Here is a 9,199-nt window from a genome sequence, read left to right on the forward strand (position 1 = left end):
AAAATATATCTGAAACTAAGAAGAAATTTTGAATGCAATGTAGAACGAAGGAGGCACCGTTCACATTGAAGGGGAAGACGCCAGGAAATCCTCCCTCCACTTTCCTAACCTGTACATCTCTAATTTGATTCTCAGCGAAGGCAAGAATTTTATCCAATATTTTATATCACTTTTGTTATTTTTAATGAAGAATTCGAAGTAATAATTTGTCTTTAAATCTCAAGTTAGAAAGTCAGCAAAAATTATGTTTTTATACTAAATTTTACATTAATTGAAGATTTGCAAAGAAACGGTAAACCGTTTTGTTGGTTGATTGATTTAGTGTTTTAAGCCCACTTTATGCACAGTAAGGCTAAGCGGGACTGGACCTACAGTTTAAAGTTGAATCCGAACCACTATGTGCCTCCACCGGGTATCGAACCTGGAACCCCTTGATAACAAGGCTACGACGCTACCACTGCACCATCGGGGAGGCCAGTGTAAACTTTTCGTCATCGTTCCACTCCAAAACAGATGTTTCTGTAAGAGCCACATCAAGTTTGTTTGGAAGTAGTGATGTTCTATGACACACACACACACACACGCATATATCTCCTCAACAGGTACTATAGACCAGCAATGTCAAACTCAATTCGTGAGTAGGGCCGCATAACGATAATGTCAAAACTATCCGGGCCACATATCTATAACCCCAACACCTTAAAATCCAGAACTAAGTGGTTCGACCCAATGGGGTCGGGGAGGGGGGGATTCCAGTGATTATTATTGCAGCATCGATATGTAAATTATATAGACCTCCACCCATATTTTTTCATGGTTATAGTATTTTACATGTTAGTTTCGAGTATAAATTGGTTACAATTGTAACTGTTTGTGTGCAATTATAGTTTCGTTTCGCACAGATTTCACTGTTGTTTTTTTTAACAAGCTTCTCATAAGTCTGCAATAAGTTTTTTGTTAGCATGAAACTCTTAATGCAGACAACAAATGTTTTGTCAGTCATTCTTGATCATTCGGCTGTTTCATTAATCTTCATTATGCAAAACAACTTTTCACCAAGGCAAGTGCAACCAAAATTAATAAAATTTCTACAGCAAAATAGCTTATTCGAGGGTACTGCTATTGGAGATATAAGAAAAATCAAGGATAGCCCACCTCGAGATATTTATTTTTCAATACGAGTTGCACAGCAATTAAATAAGTTCCATTCGAAGTCAGGACTTTCACACGCACCATCTTAAAGAAAAGGGAGCAGAGCAGAACAAGATTATTGCCCTTCGCACCCTCTGAAGTCTTGAAACCTGTTTCCAACTTCATCACGTAGTATTTTTACTTTGGACAAATTATAACTTTATTAAAAAGTTTTAATATAACGGAAGACTGTAACTTTGCAAAATGGCCTCCACTTCCTTCAAAATATCAGCTCTTGTGTCACGGGGAGGAATCATTCAAGTAGTTTTACTGTCATATCGAGATAAGAATCGCATCCACGAGTGAAGGGAGCAAACCGAGCTAGCTCACAGACGTCCGTAATTTCGCATATTGTGAGCGAAAAGGCAACAACACGAACAATTTTCGCTTTCAATTGTTCGTTGACTAAGTAATAAATCCTCTCCTCTGATTTTTTTATTAGCGTTGCTTTTCTGCAACGTTTGGCTAATGGCGACGATGAGGATGAGTAATGATATGATGAAATTGATGAAGGGACACATACAAAGAAAACCCATGCTCAGGCCAGGATTCGAACCCGCAACCTCTGGTGTCGCGACGGGTTGTGCTAACCACTCCGCCACAGATTATGGCAAATTTATTTCGTGATAAAGAAATATTTCTGAATGAATTTACTTTATCAGGGTACAAAATTTCTACGCTTTTCAGTATTCACTTCACAACAAAAGTAAGCATTTCACTTGAAAAATCTGCATTCCTCTTCTATAGTCCTTTTCTTACTCCCACGAAGTTTGGGCAGCGATATGGTTCTCTGAAACTTTTACAGAAACTGGCTTTTCTTCCAGGTAAATCCTTAAAAATCAAGAAACAGACACATAGGCGACAGAAAGTATGCACGCTGCCCTCCCCCAGCTGGCAAGATATTTTCGTACTTCAGAAGTAACCTGTCAATCAGCTTGCTTAGTTGACACAACACCTACTCTATAAGGGAATGTATACCTGTGTAGGGAAAATTGGTCAATGTGTTGAAGTTTGGATGAGTCTGGTCTTGTATCACGAGAAAAGAGAAAACGGGATAACTACAAATGTATAGATAATTTCAAGCATGAAGTGTTAAGTGGGGCCAAGGCGGGCCGCATTAACGAATGCTGGGGCTCACATGCGGCCCGCGAGTTTGACTGGCCGAAATATCAGGAGAAAAGTTGTCACGCTCATCCACGAGACTCGAACCTGCGCGCGTCCCACCGTTGACTCACAAAGTACTACATGTGAGGTAAAACTATCGAAATGTAAAAAGAAGAAGCGTCACCACCCTCCCCGCCTTTTCTACATTTTATTCAAATCGAACACGAGGCACGTATCTAGATATATATTTCGGAGCGGCGTCCTAACGTAATGTCTCAAAATAATAATATTAATAATGTTAAATTAAAATAAGTATAATTATATTAAATTAATTAATATATTTTTATAAGATGAATAGGTAAGAAGGCGGTATAACAACAGTGATACAGTATAACATCACGTATTCATTATCTAGCTTACGTGTAGTTAAGGTCGGCAAAATTTTAAAAAAATAGAAACTGCCCTGGCAAGGAAATTAATGTCAAATAGATAAAGAATATAATATTTATTGAGTATGAAAAAATGATGTTAGATACAGTTGACGAAAGTAAAATTCCTGGTAATATTTTGCATGTTATTATAAGTAGTAATAATTCTTGCATAAATCTTCTTTGGTACTGTCATTCAAAGTCGTATTACTTTCCAATATTTTTGCGGAAATAAACAATTTGCGATTAAACAACCACCTTATTGTCATTACTTAATTGAAGTTTTATGATCTCATTATTTAATTTTTTTGTACTTGGTAAGTCTTTCGGGGGGACGTTGGGACACCTGGACCCCCCTAAATACGTCCTTCGCGGTAAGATCGAGATAAAGTTACTGTGTCACTGGATCCAATTCATGGTAAATATGCTCTGCTTCTCTACAATCAAACATACACAAAATCATGGCCTTCCTGCTTTCTTGGTTTCTTGCCTGGGAAGAGGCAATAAATCAAGCTGTGACAGCTACGGGACCTTCTGACGAGGGGACGGAACCCAGCTGTGCAGAGGATTCAAACACCCGCGCGTACTAGCCCTCACCGTCAGCCTGGGGAAATTTTGCAACAGAGGCATCTAGTGGCCAAGTGTCGAACTATGATGAATGAAATTCGGCTGAAGCGGCCGTATCTTTCGCCGTCGATAATACATGACATTTTTAAACAATCATTTTGGGCTGTGCAAGTGATTTTTAAAAGAAAAGCCCTCCCTAGCTTAGTCATAAAAGGATTGAGCATTACGTTAGTATGCATCATAATGGCCATTTTCGTTGGTGCTACCCACAAATCCTATAACCATTCTGTGCTTATTTACGTATTTCCTTATGGGAAATTGAAAAAAAATAATGGAATTTGTGCATATTTATCGGACTGAAATTGCATAAATGTGTCATGTACTGAAAGTTTCATAAAGTAAGTTCACATCTACTGCGTGTTTTCCGGCAAATTTTTGTCCTAAAACGTTATATTCAACAAAATGCAAAAAAGCCCATGTTAAATTTAAGCACTTTCCACGGCGACCTTCGCCAAACTCCACCTCCCTCTTAAGACGAATCCAAATTCCATTTAATGACTTTACAAACAAAGAATAAACATCAAGGAACACAACCAAAAAAGTTTATACGGTAAGCGTCCACAAATAACGAAGATATAACCATCCCAAAAATGACTTATTTCTCGCGACATTCAACCGTTGCCGTTCCAGCCACGAATTGCATTTTGGGTCCCTAAGACGTATCCAAATTCCATTTAATGACTTTACAAATAAAGAATAAACATCAAGGAACACAACCAAAAAAGTTTATACGGTAAGTGTCCACAAATAACGAAGATATAACCACCCCAAAAATTACTTATTTCTCGCGACATTCAACCGTTGCCGTTCCAGCCACGAATTGCATTTTGGGTCCCTAAGACGAATCCAAATTCCATTTAATGACTTTACAAATAAAGAATAAACATCAAGGAACACAACCAAAAAAGTTTATACGGTAAGTGTCCACAAATAACGAAGATATAACAACCTTAAAAATGACTTATTTCTCGCGATATGCAACCGTTACCGTTCCAGCCACGAATTGCATTTTGGGTCCCTAAGACGAATCCAAATTCCATTTAATGACTTTACAAACAAAGAATAAACATCAAGGAACACAACCAAAAAAGTTTATACGGTAAGTGTCCACAAATAACGAAGCAGTGGTGTATGCTGAGACCAAGATCAGGGCTATCTCCAAATATAGTAGTGTTTGAATTTTAAATGAAAATGTGTCCGTCAAAAAAGAGGGGGGGGGGGCTCTTCCGCATTCATTTTCGATTTTTTTTTGTTTACATCGATATCTTGCCATTAAAAACAACAATAGTAGGCAATGGACATAAACTAAAATATTTCATGCTTATTTATAAAGAGGAGCGGTCTATAACATGCAATATGTAGGACCTTTATGCGAGTATGAAATAATAATTAACTTCTTACCTTACTTGAAGGTAAACTCCATTCTTCTCTCCTTTTCCGTGAATTTTTTTTTTGCCACTTTATCGAAGAATGTGTCCTCACATGAATTTCTGATGTTCATTAGAACCCCTTTCTCAATAGACATTATAGCTAAATTGCTAAGCCGCGCTTGTCCCTGTGTTGCTAATTGTGGCCCCTAAATGCACATTCTTGCTTCCCCAGAAATGCTATTGCATTAATTAATCTTCTTATAATAATTCTGTTTTCTTTCACTTTTTCTTTATGCAAACTGTCAGCAATCTTCTCTTGCAAATTCAAGGAATGATCAATTCTTTGAGAACCGAATGTCTGTAAGTTACTGAACGCACGTATATGACTAAGTGATTTTTGATGTTTATCGCAAGCAGTTACCAAATAGTTTAAATTACTAAATCCTGTTGTATTCTAAGGACTTTTGTCGGTAGAAAAAAAGCAAACATGCCCAGCAATACGACTTATTAAGTGCACTCGACCCAGCCAACCAAAGATATTTTTGGTAGCTGGTCTCGTGAAAACGCCTAATATATACCTTATTTTTGTCTTTCTGCACGACTATAAGGTCCGGAAGAGGTGGAAGAGGCCTACCTGTCTCTATTATTTGCATCCTATCCTCGTAAGGAAGCCGTGAGAATCGCGTCTTGGAGACAAGTTCGGTGATTAAATCCATTTTCACACGCTCACGGAACAAAAACACAGCACAACAAAAGGATTCCCATCCATGAACACGATACGCGGGCGACACAAAGAACTCGGATCTCTGACACAAGTTTGACCATATATCCCTTCCTTTTGCGGAAACCACCACCGACCCGCGTGGTTGAAAACACGTGCGTGAATGGTTGCTATGACAACATGGATTGTTTATGTTGCCAAACGTATTTCATTAGGATGACTAGGGCCAAAACCCCCACCGCGAGGGCGAAGGTTTTGACATTTTGACAGCGGGGGGATGTGGGAGGGGGTATGCTTGAAACAGAAGTAAACAGGATGGCAACATGGCTGACGTCATCAGCGACCGGCTGCGACCACAGTCGAATTTCATGGAGAAGCAGAGTGCCACATTCAGGGGAAAATCACTAAATTTGGCGGATTTATAATGCTTGTATGTGACGAAATTCATGGAACTGTAAGAGAGACGGGCAATGCTCGAAGGGATGGAGAGGGGGGGAGGTGATGTAATTTTCATGAGGCATCCCCCTAGCTTGAATAATTTGCATTGGCACCCCCGCCTATATTTTTTCCCCCAGCGATTTAGCGAATTTCGTATTTCCATTGTTGGCAACACTACAACATCACCAGGATGCAGCGAAGTCTTCACTCTCCAGCGCTTGGGGTTGGAAGCCAGCACCAGGGACCACCAAGGTCGTCCCTGCCAGCACAAATACGTCATGGGTTGAAAGGACCGCCTGCTGGTTCAAAGACTTTTCCCTCAGACGAAGAAGCCTGGCGATAAATAAAGACGACCTTACACTAGCGCTTTCCACCGTGGCCGTTACGTGAGAGTGAAGCATCGGTTAAATTTGCTAGTCTATTATTTCTTGTATTTTAATATGGGCTTCGGCGATAGCCTAGGTAGCCTAGAATATACGCGCCTGTAACGAAGATATAACCATCCCAAAAATGACTTATTTCTCGCGACATTCAACCGTTGTCGTTCCAGCCACGAATTGCATTTTGGGCCCCTAAGACGAATCAAAGTTCCATTTAATGATTTTAATACAAAGGATAAACATCAAGGAACACAACCAAAAAAAGTTTCTACGGTAAGTGTCCACAAATAACGAAGATATAACAACCTTAAAAATGACTTATTTCTCGCCATATGCAACCGTTACCGGGCCAGCCACGAATTGCATTTTGGGCCCCTAAGACGAATCAAAGTTCCATTTAATGATTTTAATACAAAGAATAAACATCAAGGAACACAACCAAAAAAAGTTTATACGGTAAGTGTCCACAAATAACGAAGATATAACCATCCCAAAAATGACATATTTCTCGCGACATTCAACCGTTGCCGTTCCAGCCACGAATTGCATTTTGGGCCCCTAAGACGAATCCAAATTCCATTTAATGACTTTACAAATAAAGAATAAACATCAAGGAACACAACCAAAAAAGTTTATACGGTAAGTGTACACAAATAACGAAGATATAACCACCCCAAAAATAACTTATTTCTCGCCATATGCAACCGTTACCGGGCCAGCCACGAATTGCATTTTGGGCCCCTAAGACGAATCCAAATTCCATTTAATGACTTTACAAACAAAGAATAAACATCAAGGAACACAACCAAAAAAAGTTTATACGGTAAGTGTCCACAATTACCGAATATATAACCATCCAAAAAATGACTTATTTCTCGCGACATTCAACCGTTGCCTTTCCAGGCACGAATTGCATTTTGGGTCCCTAAGACGTATCCAAATTCCATTTAATGACTTTACAAATAAAGAATAAACATCAAGGAACACAACCAAAAAAGTTTATACGGTAAGTGTCCAAAAGTAACGAAGATATAACCACCCCAAAAATGACTTATTTCTCGCGACATTCAACCGTTACCGGGCCAGCCACGAATTGAATTTTGGGCCCCTAAGACGAATCAAAGTTCCATTGAATGATTTTAATACAAAGAATAAACATCAAGGAACACAACCAAAAAAAGTTTCTCCGGTAAGTGTCCACAAATAACGAAGATATAACAACCTTAAAAATGATTTCTTTCTCGCGATATGCAACCGTTACCGTTCCAGCCACGAATTGCATTTTGGGTCCCTAAGACGAATCCAAATTCATTTAATGACTTTACAAATAAAGAATAAACATCAAGGAACACAACCAAAAAAGTTTATACGGTAAGTGTCCACAAATAACGAAGATATAACAACCTTAAAAATGACTTATTTCTCGCGATATGCAACCGTTACCGTTCCAGCCACGAATTGCATTTTGGGTCCCTAAGACGAATCCAAATTCCATTTAATGACTTTACAAACAAAGAATAAACATCAAGGAACACAACCAAAAAAGTTTATACGGTAAGTGTCCACAAATAACGAAGCAGTGGTGTATGCTGAGACCAAGATCAGGGCTATCTCCAAATATAGTAGTGTTTGAATTTTAAATGAAAATGTGTCCGTCAAAAAAGAGGGGGGGGGCTCTTCCGCATTCATTTTCGATTTTTTTTTGTTTACATCGATATCTTGCCATTAAAAGCAACAATAGTAGGCAATGGACATAAACTAAAGTATTTCATGCTTATTTATAAAGAGGAGCGGTCTATAACATGCAATATGTAGGACCTTTATGCGAGTATGAAATAATAATTAACTTCTTACCTTACTTGAAGGTAAACTCCATTCTTCTCTCCTTTTCCGTGAATTTTTTTTTTGCCACTTTATCGAAGAATGTGTCCTCACATGAATTTCTGATGTTCATTAGAACCCCTTTCTCAATAGACATTATAGCTAAATTGCTAAGCCGCGCTTGTCCCTGTGTTGCTAATTGTGGCCCCTAAATGCACATTCTTGCTTCCCCAGAAATGCTATTGCATTAATTAATCTTCTTATAATAATTCTGTTTTCTTTCACTTTTTCTTTATGCAAACTGTCAGCAATCTTCTCTTGCAAATTCAAGGAATGATCAATTCTTTGAGAACCGAATGTCTGTAAGTTACTGAACGCACGTATATGACTAAGTGATTTTTGATGTTTATCGCAAGCAGTTACCAAATAGTTTAAATTACTAAATCCTGTTGTATTCTAAGGACTTTTGTCGGTAGAAAAAAAGCAAACATGCCCAGCAATACGACTTATTAAGTGCACTCGACCCAGCCAACCAAAGATATTTTTGGTAGCTGGTCTCGTGAAAACGCCTAATATATACCTTATTTTTGTCTTTCTGCACGACTATAAGGTCCGGAAGAGGTGGAAGAGGCCTACCTGTCTCTATTATTTGCATCCTATCCTCGTAAGGAAGCCGTGAGAATCGCGTCTTGGAGACAAGTTCGGTGATTAAATCCATTTTCACACGCTCACGGAACAAAAACACAGCACAACAAAAGGATTCCCATCCATGAACACGATACGCGGGCGACACAAAGAACTCGGATCTCTGACACAAGTTTGACCATATATCCCTTCCTTTTGCGGAAACCACCACCGACCCGCGTGGTTGAAAACACGTGCGTGAATGGTTGCTATGACAACATGGATTGTTTATGTTGCCAAACGTATTTCATTAGGATGACTAGGGCCAAAACCCCCACCGCGAGGGCGAAGGTTTTGACATTTTGACAGCGGGGGGATGTGGGAGGGGGTATGCTTGAAACAGAAGTAAACAGGATGGCAACATGGCTGACGTCATCAGCGACCGGCTGCGACCACAGTCGAATTTCATGGAGAAGCAGAGTGCCACATTCAGGG

This window comes from Lepisma saccharinum, unplaced genomic scaffold, assembly GCF_977018435.1.
Source record: "Lepisma saccharinum unplaced genomic scaffold, izLepSacc3.1 HAP1_SCAFFOLD_182, whole genome shotgun sequence".
NCBI classification, from domain to species: domain Eukaryota; kingdom Metazoa; phylum Arthropoda; class Insecta; order Zygentoma; family Lepismatidae; genus Lepisma; species Lepisma saccharinum.